The following is a 12,606-nucleotide window of genomic DNA, read 5'->3' as shown; positions in this document are numbered from 1 at the left end:
CAGCAAGTAGTAAAAATCAAACTTTGATTATAAATGATGGATTTTTAAATCATTTTGCTCAGTATAAGATCGCAAAAACTAAACTTTTATAATCTACTGAACATGCTACTGTGTAAAACTACTATCTACAACTACTGCTGTCCAGGGTGTACTCTGCCTTTTGCCCAAAGACTGCTGGGATAGGCTCCAGCTTCCCTGTGACCCATCATTGGATTAAGCGGTTTGGACAATGAATGAATTTATTTTATTTATTCATCTATTTATTTATTTTAAAGGAACTGTTGGAACACCCCAAATATTGCCCCCCTGGGGATGAATAAAGTATCTATCTATCTATCTATCTATCTATCTATCTATCTATCTATCTAATCTAATCTAATCTAATCTAATCTAATCTTATGTATCTATCTATCAATCTATAATACCCTAAATGGATTCTGAGAATGTGGCGACATCTCTGTGTGCATGGGACACAGCCGAAAATCAGTTTTAAATATGGATCATCTTCAGACCCTCAAACAGAGAGCCTTAGTAATCACTGCATGGTCTTATGAAATCATCAGTCCACCGTAGCATCTTACAATGCAGGTTAAAGCTGAGTCCAAATGTGAACATGATCCAGAAAGATCATTTTAAAATGGAAAAATGCACTGAGATCAGAAAAAAACTAATCTGAGCACATTCATCAAAAACCTCCCTAATGTTGAGGAGAAGATACAGATCTAAAAGCAACAAATGCACCCGGTCAAATGAGGTCTTTTTTAAGGGAAATCTTTGCATATTTCAGCAAGACAATGCAAAACCACAAACTGCATCAGCTACGACGAAATGGCAGTGTAGTATAAGGGTCCAGGTGCTGGTCCGATCTGTGTGCAGTTTAGACATTTCACCAATGTAAAACATTTGATGCATCATGAAACACACACAAATACCATGTTTTGTTGAGGGGGAAGAGACAAGAGTCCTCTGCCAAACATCCAGCAGCTGTTCTCCTCAGTTCCCAGATGTTTACAGGCTGATGTAAAAAAAAAAAAAAAAAAAAAGTAGATGCTACACAGCCAACGTGGTTCTGTCCCAACTTTAGGAATGTGTTTCTGTAGCGTATATTTTAATAAAATGGTAAAAAGTATCCCTTTCAACGTGTAATCTGTTTTTATTATTTGCTCTTAATAAAATGTTGGTTCATGATATTTTAAAATCACTGCATTCTGTTTTTATTTACATTTTATAGCTACATCGTACCATCTTTTTTTGGGGGATTTAGGGTTTTATAAGCATGTTTTTTAGTACTGCCTTTTTCAGGAAAACAAACAAAAGACAGAAATCCAGAAATAACATCACAAACACATACAGACAGACAACCAAATATAGAAAACCCCAGAAGGAAATTTGATGCAGGAAGGCATTTACAATGTTTAATGACATTTGTATTTTAAGATTGCTTCCATGTTCAGTCTTCTTCTTGTTATCTGTTTGCTGGATTACATAATAAGGTATCAGGCGCATTTTCATGAAGGTTGGTGTGGAGTTGTACCACCGGTAAAAGACCATCCAGTCTTCTAGCACCACCAGAAGGCCCCTTTTGGAAGTAAATTTAAAGTTGCAAGCAAATTCTTAACTATATTCTCCATTCTAACAAACGAGGTAGATCAGGTTTCCTGTTTTTGCAAATCAAGCTGAGGACAGTGTCTCCACGCCACATTGTGCACCATACTTCAAGAAAATTTGCAAGCCATTGAGCTCCAGACTGATTGATTCATAAACGCTCGATTTTCACGTCCATCACTGCCAGTTAAAATCTGTCACATAAAGTTTGACAGCAACTCTTCTATCAAACCAAAACAAAATGAACTTCTACAGCACAATAATATGAAATACAAATTATGTGGCATGTGACTATGGGGGGGGCACTGCAGTAAGCAGGACGGCTCATCACAACGCTGATGCAAGTTAATGCATCTTGTCAACAATGGACTTCTTGCCTTGGAGAAGGACTAAAACATGGGATTCCCCTGTGAGTTTAAGCTTTTCCTGCATTTGTTCATGTCCATTTCTGCATCTGGATCTCTCTTTTGTAAGTGGTGCAAAAGTTATTTCAGTGATTGGAGATAACGATCAGCATCTTTATAAGTGCCCCTGCCAGCTTCTCCATCAAGTTCTTTTCTCTTTAGAAAAATGAGGGAAAAAATTATAATTTTAAAAGAGAGGAAACTCGTATGGTTCCAGCCTCAGACCTTTGACCATCTGGCCGAGACCTCTCAGAGCTCCCTGTGTGTCTTTCTGCTGCAATTCTGGGAAAGACCTCTTACAATGTGAGGGGGATTTAAAAGGTCAACAAGCTCTTTAAACGTTTCCCTGATGGTCTCGTTTTAGCACGAACAGGCACATTGCAGAAAAAGCACACAGGCTTCGTATACTCACCGGCTCACAGTTGGTAGCCGTTTGACATGATGTAGTGACCTGGAAATACAAAAAACAAAGAAATCACGAGTCAAAAAAAAAAGCAACAAGATGAGCTGAGAACTCATCTTTTAGCAGCAAAAGCAGAAGAATGCAAGAAAATAACCGAAGGATGCAAATACATCTTGCATCCTCTTACTTGAAGTATTCCAGGATCTAATGCTTCCCCCATGGCTGCATAAGTAAACCTCAAATTAACCTCTGGACAAAAATAACCACAACAAAACGCCCTTTTTACTGTTTGTGTGACATCTAATGCAGGCACTAAATTCCCACTAAGAGAATATTTCCAACAACAGGCAGAAAAAAGTTGTATCACACAAAGTCCTCATTTAGGCAGAAACGATAGTTTGAATGAATGATTTGCACATGTAACAGTAAATCCTCTGACTTTATTAATATTATGAAAAGAATCTGGTTTACACCCTGTTTCATGCAGCATATCTTTGCAGTGGAAGGCACCTATTTTTTTTTTCCTAAACAGCAATCTATACATTTTAGTTCAGTTAAGGCGCACTGACTGATATGTTTCCCACACCGTTTCCCACCATTATGCATGCAAGATTACAGACCACAGATACATTCATGATCCCAAATAGATTAAGGTAATCTCAATCACTAATCAATTACAATAAAAGGAGAAAAAATGAGTAAAAAATATTCATAAATCTATATTTAATCTATCTTTAAGACAATATCAGCAGCAAACTCCTGTCTGTTTACTTTTTAGAAATCATGTCATTCAACTTAATGTGTTCCAATAAATTTCCCTTGGTCATCCAAGCCTCCCAATGCAGAGGCTCTATGCCCTCCCAGCGGGTTGGGGGGGGTGGCGCCCCATTTTAAGAGTCGCTGCTTTAAAGTTAGCAAAACAAATAGGAATAAACAGAACCAGCTGCCTGGAAGCTCTTCTTTGAAACAAACTGCCACAAGTCGACTGTGTTATTTTCCTCTCTCGCTATTTGTGTTTACCACATTTTATCACTTATTTTTCTGTCTTGGCAGTGAGAAAGTCAGAGGAATTTATTCATGTAACACATATTTCTGAAATAACTTTTGGAATTTGGGGCAATTTTTGAAGAGTGAGGCTTTGGTTGATACATAGTTGGTTTGAGGTTAGTTTCACTTTCCTTTACTATCAGTTAATCTCATGTTTCTCTATCCCTTTTTTTCTCTTTTAGACAAAGACATTGACTATTTTATCAAGATATAAACCCTTATAATGGCCAAACCGAGTCAAAAAAAATTATTCCGCCAACACCTTGTTCTGAAGCATTTAGTCTCATTTAAACACAAGACACAATTTTTTCTACAAATTTCAAATGACAACATGGTCTTTATGCAGTCCACATTGTGATTGACTTATGACTATTATATGATCTTCACTGGTTGATCAAGATTTGCTGATGGCTTAGATTTTTTGATTCATCCTCTGTTTGATGATAAAGTGTTGTGTCCAAACTACTATACGATGATTTTGTAAGCTTTTCCTGATTCATGATCATCGACATCAACATAATTACCCTTATTAATGAAGAAGAATTCATTTGACTATTTATGTTACAGATTTTTTTTTTTTTACCTTGTAGTAAACAGCGGCATTGGTCTCCCAACAAATGGAGCCAAATAGCCCACTGGTCCCATGAATGCAGAGCTGAGGGGTGAGTACCTGTTGCCAGACGCAGTATCATTTCTACCCTAATTATACTGTCACCTCACATTAGAGGGGTGTTGATTTCGTGACGCTGCAAGGCTAAATGTAACATCTTTAAATAGCAGTAAAGGCGTCACAGGCTGCTTAGATCTGAAAACAGTAACTAAACAAAATTCATGGTAGGCGAGAGTGACTCCTAATCGTCTGATTAGCCGTTTTGCCACGAGTACCTGATTACAATGCATAAACAGCCTCTCAGTGTCAAGCTGTGGCTTCCATCTGATTGTATGTACTTTAGTGTTTACAGATAAAAACGTACATTGGATGTTTACAGATGCAAGCACAGTAAAGCGAGTGCACTTAGTGCCATGTATACCAAGGTGCTGCGAGTTGGCGGATGTTTACTAGCGGCGGGATGAGAGCGCCCTATCAGTAGACAACAGACACAGACAGGAAGGAAGTCGCTGTAATTAGTTTGCTCTGGAAAAACAAAAAGCTCATTGACTTTGTAATGCTATCAAACCTATCAGAGTACAGTAACTGGATAGCATCACACTAGAAATGATCCCACCCAGTGCATGCTGATATGCAGACAGAAGGCTTATGTGGACTTTGCTCAAATGAAAACATAAAGGACTAAACCTGTTTAAAAGGCTAGCCAATGCATAATTTCTTTGAGACAAGATTATTTTGTTGTAATCATTTTTAGTGTGCAGATTAAGCTTTCCTGTTGTGCTAGTTTGCGCTGACAAAAAGGTCCTCACATGGAACAAAAAACACTTCTGCTTATTGCAGCTTTCGCGTGCCACTCGGTGGCAGTGTTACATAAATAATTTGGCAAATTTGGCCAAATTTGGGCTGAATGGTGGCCTGGTGGTTAGCATTGTGACCTCACAGCAAGAAGGTTGCTGGTTCAATCCTCAGCTGTGGCAAGACTTGGAATTTGCATCTTTTCCCTGTGTCAGGGTGGGTTCTCTCTGGGTACTCTGGCTTCCTCCCACCATCCAAAGATGGGTTCTCTCTGGGTACTCTGGCTTCCTCCCACCATCCAAAGACATGCGTGTTAGGTTAATTGGTTACTCTAAATTGCCCCAAGGAATGAGTGTGAGTGGTTGTTTGTCTCTGTGTGACCTTGCGATGGACTGGTGAGCTGTCCAGAGTGTACCCTGCCTTTTGCCCAAAGACTGCTGGGATAGGCTCCAGCTTCCCTGCAACCCTTCATTGGATTAAGCGGTTTGGATAATGAATGAATCTAGCCTATTTTATTTAAACTAGCCCTGTTATTGGTTATTACAGAAAAAAAGTCATTCTGAAAGTGTCCAGCGCATCTTCAGTAGTTACTCTGCTTCTCATCAACTTTCAAGCAATCAATAGTGGACTTACAGGTCGCATCACTGCTGCAAAGAAGGCTGACCTTTAATCTGCAAGAAGTGAGATGCGACCATTGATCAACTGTAATTCAGAGCAGCTAGACTACATTTAAAGCTCCTGCGCTTGATTTGTGACCTCACAGTTGATGCCATGCTCTTAAGGGACCATGCTCTTATTGACAACAAGGAGCAAGAAACCAGTAGTTGTTAAATCTTACTGTGTCCATAAATAGAAAAACCAAGTTGCAACAGCTTTTCATCTTCGGAAAGAGGTACTGAAAGCCTACACATCATGTAGCAATTCTGTGGAAAGCCTACCACACGTCCTCTGATGATGATTTACAGGACACCAGTGGCTTTTGAGTGGACAGGCAGGATGTAACGCCCTTGTAGTAGCCTCATAATTATTGATAGAATTCACACCGTGATGTGTTTCACTAGTCTAGTCATTGTGGACATTTGTATTATGAGGCTAAATGAAGCAAAGAACATGTAGTTTCTCTTGATGAAAGAGTAGAATTAATCCAGTTACCTTGTATTCTTTACTTTGTTTGTCTGAACATGCTGGCAAACAAAGTAAATCAGCCTGCCAGATGGAAAAAACCAAAATTTAAAAAAAAAATCCAGCCTCTTTTGAAAACTTTGAAGATGGACATGAAATTCAGAGTATAAATCTGTATCACTGGATTTACTTTCGAACCTCCAATAAACAGAAAGTCATTCTGCAAAGTTGTGAAGCGACCAAATATCTTCTTTTGTGAAGTGAAAACATTTCAGCTCTTCTGCAGCATCGAATGATTCAGGCTCCATGAAGAAAATTAAATCATGCAAGCTCATAGGCAAGATCTACTGCTCATTGTTCTTATAGTTATGGATAGTCTAGCCATTCATTACTTACGTAGCAATGGGGATGTTACCTGATGCACTGAGAAGTACCTCACTCTATTTCTCTAATATATTAATGTATGAATTTATGCCAATATTGCCATCTATAACTTATTTCTCCTTTTTTCCGCAGGTTTCCTGAATAAGTGCAGTTGTACATGTTGATCTGTCTTTCCTGTCCTCTCCACCCCAACCAGTCGAGGCAGATGGCTGCCCTCCCTAAGCCGGGTTCTCCCGGAGGTTTTCTTCCTGTTAAAGGGGAGTTTTTTCCTTCCCACTGTCGCCTCGTGCATGCGCAGGATGGGGGATTGAATAGAAGTCATGACTCAATGCAATCAGTTGGTTTCTATTATAGGATATGTATGAATTGGCTCGAAATGATGTGTATGTTGATTCGTGTATGTAAAGTGCCCTGTGACAACATTGTTGTGAAGTGGCGCTATACAGATAAAGTTGAATTGAATTGAATTGAATTTAATCTTGATATTGTCATGGCTGAACATCAGAATTTGACCTCTAAGTATAACTTTGTTTGAAACAGTTTTGCATCTTACATTTACTTAAATAGGAAAAACAGGATTGCACTTTATAATGGAATTTATAATAAAAGAATGATGATAATTAAAACATTTTCCCATTCGGAGCTGCTTTTAAAGGGCACATTTGCTAAAATTGCTAATAACTGCTGGGGGATTTTAATATTCTAAGAGAAGACATACATTTTTTTCTTGCATTCACCAGGGGCTACAAGTGTGTTTACTCATGTTAATGCTTTACTGTCCCTGCAATACCTGAGGCTGCTACTGACATTTGTATGTCATTGTTGGTTGCCCCGCTGCTTCAACAGTCTTGCAGCAAGCAAATCTAGTGCTTGATTGTTGGAGTTTAACAAATGTCCTGCTGCTGACTCCCCCCAGCACTGATTTTAAGGTTTTATATTCATGTGGAATGTGGAAAGTATTTGCAAAGAATCTGAACTCGAACATCATAAATTTGGTGATAAAGTCACAAGGCGCACTTCTTGTTTTCCCTTAAACATTGAAATCCACAATGGGCAACAAACTGAGTGGAAAAACAGCTACTATGACCTCATCCATATAAGTCTGGTGCAGCTAGAAGCAGAGACTAACACAGGCTTCAGGGTATTTACCAGCCCAGACGGATGAAGTGTGGGAATCTCAGGTAGGCTTCATCTGTTGGGAACTGATAGAGCAACACCAACTGTGCCGTCTGCTGGACAAAAAACATGCTACCTTGTTCCCCTCATGCATCTGTGGCAGAGAACATGCAAAGTGACGTTCAGTTTATATTTGTATTCATCATATAAAGCAAAATATAAGGAAACTTGCCTTGATTATGTTTTTGAGTCCTAAGAATAACTTGGCTTTTAAGTAGAAATGATTCCATTTAAAACAAAGAAAAGAACGCTGGCTAATTTTTTGACCCCTGCATGAGTCTCCCCAGTCACTTCCCATCAGATGGGGAGCATTGTGACCAGCAGACCACAATGAAAATTCCCTAATAGCAAAAGAGAGAGGGTCAAAGTGAGTTTAGTCTTTTAAAACATAATCTCATTGGGTCACAAGGGGCGTCTGGGAAGCCATCGAACTCGAACAAGGAGTCAACTGAGACGCCCCATGGGGCCCCTTTGCTATGTCAATCCAGTTAAGGGGCCTCATTATGGGGCAAACAGAGGTGAGTTAAGGCTGGGAATTGTTGAAATCTAAAGGTTAAATGTCTCAGGTAAGATGCTCCAGCTTCAGCGAACAGCCTTCCTGGTATTTTTTTCATTCTAATTCCTCTTTTTACAGTCGGTTTGGATCTCCAAAAGCTTTAACGATTTCAGAGGAAGTTTTACTTGAGAACTCAAGTGGGTCTATATGGAATTAGAGAGTGCAGAATATCAAAGAATCCCCTCTGAAACCGGGTGCAGCGAGTTGAATCGCTGTATAATTAGTTAGCATGCAGCAGTTCAAGCAGGATAATGATGAACCTTCTCTGTATTCACAAACTTCAAACAGGCATCCTCTGATAAGAGAGGCAGAATGAGTCCGGCTTGCTCAGCAACCTTCCCGTTCTCTGTTTGCACCTTGTCAAACAATAGCGGCAATTTGTGCGAGTGTGACGTTTTCTGACTCAAATCCATTGTTTTTATGTTTTGCTTTTTTATTTTGCTGCACGTCGACTGGTTTTCCCTCTTCATCCCTCAGTGTTGATCATCACTCCGATCTTAGTGCATCAGCTTCGTCCTATCTGATGGGAGAAAGTATGCGTTTGCCACTGTGCATAAATCATCTCATTGGCTCCAGCAAATAAGCCCGCCATTGGTCCAACCATGCTAAGAATTCCTCAAGCAGTCCTCTTGCCCACACAAGAGCTGCTTCGCCACATTGATGGCAGTCTGCCTGAGAAAGTAAATTCTTCACTTTCCAAACATGGGCCAAATAAGGACTGAAGCTCAACAAGCCCCTTTGGAGGGATTTATACATCGACTGGGTTTCTGTTTTACTTGGAGGGCTAATAAATCCGCAGTGTGTTGGGATGGTGGAGTGTGTGTTCCTTCCTACTTTGACATTTTGACATTATGTCAAGTGTGCAATGCACCCAGTTAGACAGGGTGGCAGGGTGTTGCTGGCAGAGAGGAGCTGGCAGTGTTGAATGCCATCAATGGTTAAATAATATTGGATAGAGGCGATCTAATGGCAAATTACTCAGGCTCAATGCTGCCAAAATGGAATACTGCGTGGGAACATTTTACTACTCAAATACTGTCTGGTACTTCAAACTCATGATTCAATGTCCTTTAAACAGAAAACATGTTATTTAGTCTGCACAGCTTGGTGGATACCTAAATTTAGAGGCCTGTACTGTACTGTGGGTCCAACTGCTGCTTCCCAGAACACTTAAACAGGATGTAAAATGATTTTGTACACACTGCAAGACAAAATAATTGTGTTTGTGGAACATAAGCTGTCCAGCAGCCATTTCCACGGGTGTCAAATAATTACTGTGGTGATAGTTAGTCTTCCCACACCATGCCTTTAGTGGATGAAAAAAATAAACCACTGAAGATCTAGGGCTGCTTTCTCTGCAACATGCAACCTGCCAAACGACACGTTCTCCATGTTTTCATGAAGAGTCCATGGTCTAAAGCTTGGATAATACAAGGAGGGGTAAGTTTTTTACGTGAGGACAAAATGACTCCCAAGTGCTTAACAGACCATAAATGAGCATAGAAACTGGTCGACAAGCATAAGTGTTCGCTTGTCCTCTAAACGATTCAGACAAAATACACCACAACATACAGAAAGCTATTCGCAATGAGATTTATCACAGTGGATTGCCGTCTTGTTTGAAGTGTTTTCACTGCCAGCCAGCTCAGTTGCGCTTCCAACAAATGCACTGACATTATTTCTCCCCAAAAACCAACATGCCGATGTTTGGTTTGAGGCCTCGGGGAACTTCATGAAGTGGACACGCAAGAAGCCAAAGATTATGGATCACTGAGGAAGCAACTATTTGATCATGGTTACCACAGCCAGTGGTGAGTAGGCTCTGGCTTGGCTGTTTCACCTCTGGTTACAATTGAAATCCCTGCAAGTTATGGGCAACAAAATACCCCATTAAACAAGGAAATGATGAATATCAGATGTGTGATTGTGGCTCACTTTGGACACAGGTTAAAAACCTTCAGATTCTGAGGGTTTGTCTTGGAGTTTTTTACGCAAGAGAGGCATGACCACGCATTGTTAACTGTTAGGTAATCCGATATGGGTTTTCAGTCATGGGAGAGGTGTAATTTGGTACAGAAAGATCAAAATTCTCCTGATTTGCAAGATCTCTGGTGTCCTTTCATGGGAAATTTGCAATCGAAATGTCTGCAGATTTGTCACACTGTAAAGATGGAGCTTCTGCGTATGTCGAAAACAAGCATGTTTTCATTATTACCAGACTGAGTTGGATATGTCAGTTCCGGGCAGTGTTTGCCTATCAGTTCCAGGTTAATTAGGGGTGACTGCAGGATGCCTTTTCTTATTTGACCACTAATAGCACAGTGAAGGGAACGGAAACAATGAAAAGCCAACATCAAAGATAGAGAAACGCTCAATGAAATGTAGGTTTATGAAAACTGAGAAGCTTGCTGCAACTCCATCTGTGAAATCTTCCGTTTGTGGTTTTGTCTACGCTCATCTTGCAAGTGCAAAATGTGGAGCTGAAAGTGTTTATTTCTAGTGAAGTTAATCTGATTTAATTTCCCCTGCCAGACTATCACTCATTGACAGAGGTAAGATGACGTCCAGGCATGCTAAATGCCATCCCCCCTGACCGATATTGCTTTTTTAAACACTTCTTAGCACATACTTCAGTGCTTCCAAAGCTGGGAGACCTTGTCGTTTTTGTGCTTCACCACTCCCAGACAAAAAGCCACAAAAAGCCTCAATCTGAACAAAAACACAGAGTTTCTGTACAAAAAGAAATAATTTCCTTCCCCAGTTAAAGCTAATACATTCATGATCCAAAGTGACTTTTTGGACAAAATCTGCAGGAGTGGTAGCCACATAACATCCCACCTTAAACATGCTTTTATGTTATGAAATAGGAAGGAGACATGAGTTAGAGCTAGGCAAGATGAAAGTAAAAGAGCTCTTTTCCCTTGAGATTTAGGAGCAGTTTTAGAAGTGCTATGCCAGGACAAGAGCATCAGGTTCAAGGTTATGTAATGCTTTGAAATAAAACTCAAAAAGCACTAAGGAAAAATGGGATGCAGTGTGACATGTTGAAACTGCATTCTCGTGTTTTGGGACCGAACATGCAAGTTGATCAACCTCTTGATCAGTCATGTTGAATCGCCATCTCTGTGTTAGTTTAAGGTCAGAGGTGAATGAATCATCAGCTTGCAAGGAAAATAGTGACGGGAGAATAAATCCAAGAAAAGGAAAGAAAGATACACTTGCCCAGCTGCTGTCCCTGTTGTCTTGTAAAGACCATGAGTAAATTTAGGTTATGCCGAAGGAGAAAACACATGTTTGCCTGCTGTGCTTGACCAGTTGCCCCTCAGCTCTCACTGACTCCACTGCCACAAATCACTGCTCGTCGGGTCACAAAAGGCTCTCGAGCCTCAAACAGCAACATAAATGAACTCTCGCTGTCTCGTTCCCGTGGGAGCAACTTTCCCATGACTGCGGCATGCCACCAGCCTGTGCTTAAACCAGTCAGGGAAATTCAGATTCAGCTGAAACAATGTCTAAAAACCCCCTGCTCCTGTTGCAAAGCAACCCATTCTTCAAAATTAGACTTGACACCTTCGTTCTGACAACCCATTGCAAGCTGCAAATGGCAAATAAATAATGACATGATCATTTTTCAACAAAGTAAACCCTCTAACTGCAGATACGGTGCTGAAATGCCTTCAATGCAACTGAAACTCGGAGCTTACCTGCACATTGGTGCCACTTTTTCTCACGCTCTCTCTTCTCTTCCTCTCTGACTTGTTTCTGTCTCGCCTTCACACCCCCTTCTAGTACAGAAGGACGGCAAGGGAGGGAGAACCAAATGCTGACACTTTCCTCCTCCCCCCCCTCCCCTCTCGCTCTAAACAACAGCAGTAATCCCAAACGCGTGCCAGGGAGCTACTGAACTCGATGCTGTGTATATGTGTGCATGTCTCTGGACTGGACCAGGATACACTCTTTCTTCTGCTGGCTTCAGTTCCTCCCCGTCAACTGCCAAGAAATTTTGAAACACGCTATATAAGGCCAAGAAAGTGGCTTGGGGCTCCTTTTGATTCCGGTACTCAAAATGAGAGAGCAAAAAAAACCATTCGGGGGCAGACAGTAACTGTATCCCCCTGCATCCCTCCCTCCGCTAACCCGCTATGTCTCTCCATTTCTCTCATTCTCCTCCCTCCTTTTCCTCAGTCCTTACCACTCTCTGTAGCTGTTGACACATGTTGGACAGAGACTGAGAAGGCGAAGTGGAAGGAGAGGAAGAATCACTCTATTGTTCTTGTTTTAACTCAATATTTATCAATGAGCTCTATAAACAGATGTACAATGGTGCTTGAAAATGTCTGTTTTTGCAGATAAAGATCAGCAAGAATGTTTCATTTCACAGCCTAAATGGGACAAAAATATGGCTGATTATGTATTTCCAGCAGATCATCTCCTTTTCTTTAGGACTTCGTAGGTTATCAGTGACGTGAAGCTATCTTGGGTCAGATGCAACATATCAAATGCA

General features: G+C 40.5%; 1 protein-coding gene across 3 annotated transcripts in view; it reads right to left on the bottom strand.

Moving 5' to 3' along the window:
• Positions 1-11,885, bottom strand: part of tns1a (tensin 1a) — a 68,036-nt gene extending 56,151 nt beyond the window's left edge. For 2 of the 3 annotated variants that reach the window (XM_079263794.1, XM_079263795.1), the window contains exons 1-2: positions 11,807-11,885; positions 2,422-2,460 (exon numbers count right to left, since the gene is read on the bottom strand). The gene's annotated coding sequence lies outside the window, so the exon portion shown is untranslated. The remainder of the gene's footprint in view (positions 1-2,421; positions 2,461-11,806) is intronic. The other variant, XM_079263796.1, reaches the window with a different exon arrangement.
• Between the last annotated feature and the right edge of the window lie 721 nt (positions 11,886-12,606).

The sequence above is a fragment of the Telmatherina bonti genome (genome assembly GCF_933228915.1).
Source record: "Telmatherina bonti genome assembly, chromosome: 24".
Classification (NCBI taxonomy): domain Eukaryota; kingdom Metazoa; phylum Chordata; class Actinopteri; order Atheriniformes; family Telmatherinidae; genus Telmatherina; species Telmatherina bonti.
Note: the sequence above shows the minus strand (reverse complement) of the source record. Positions and strands in the feature narration are given on the sequence as shown.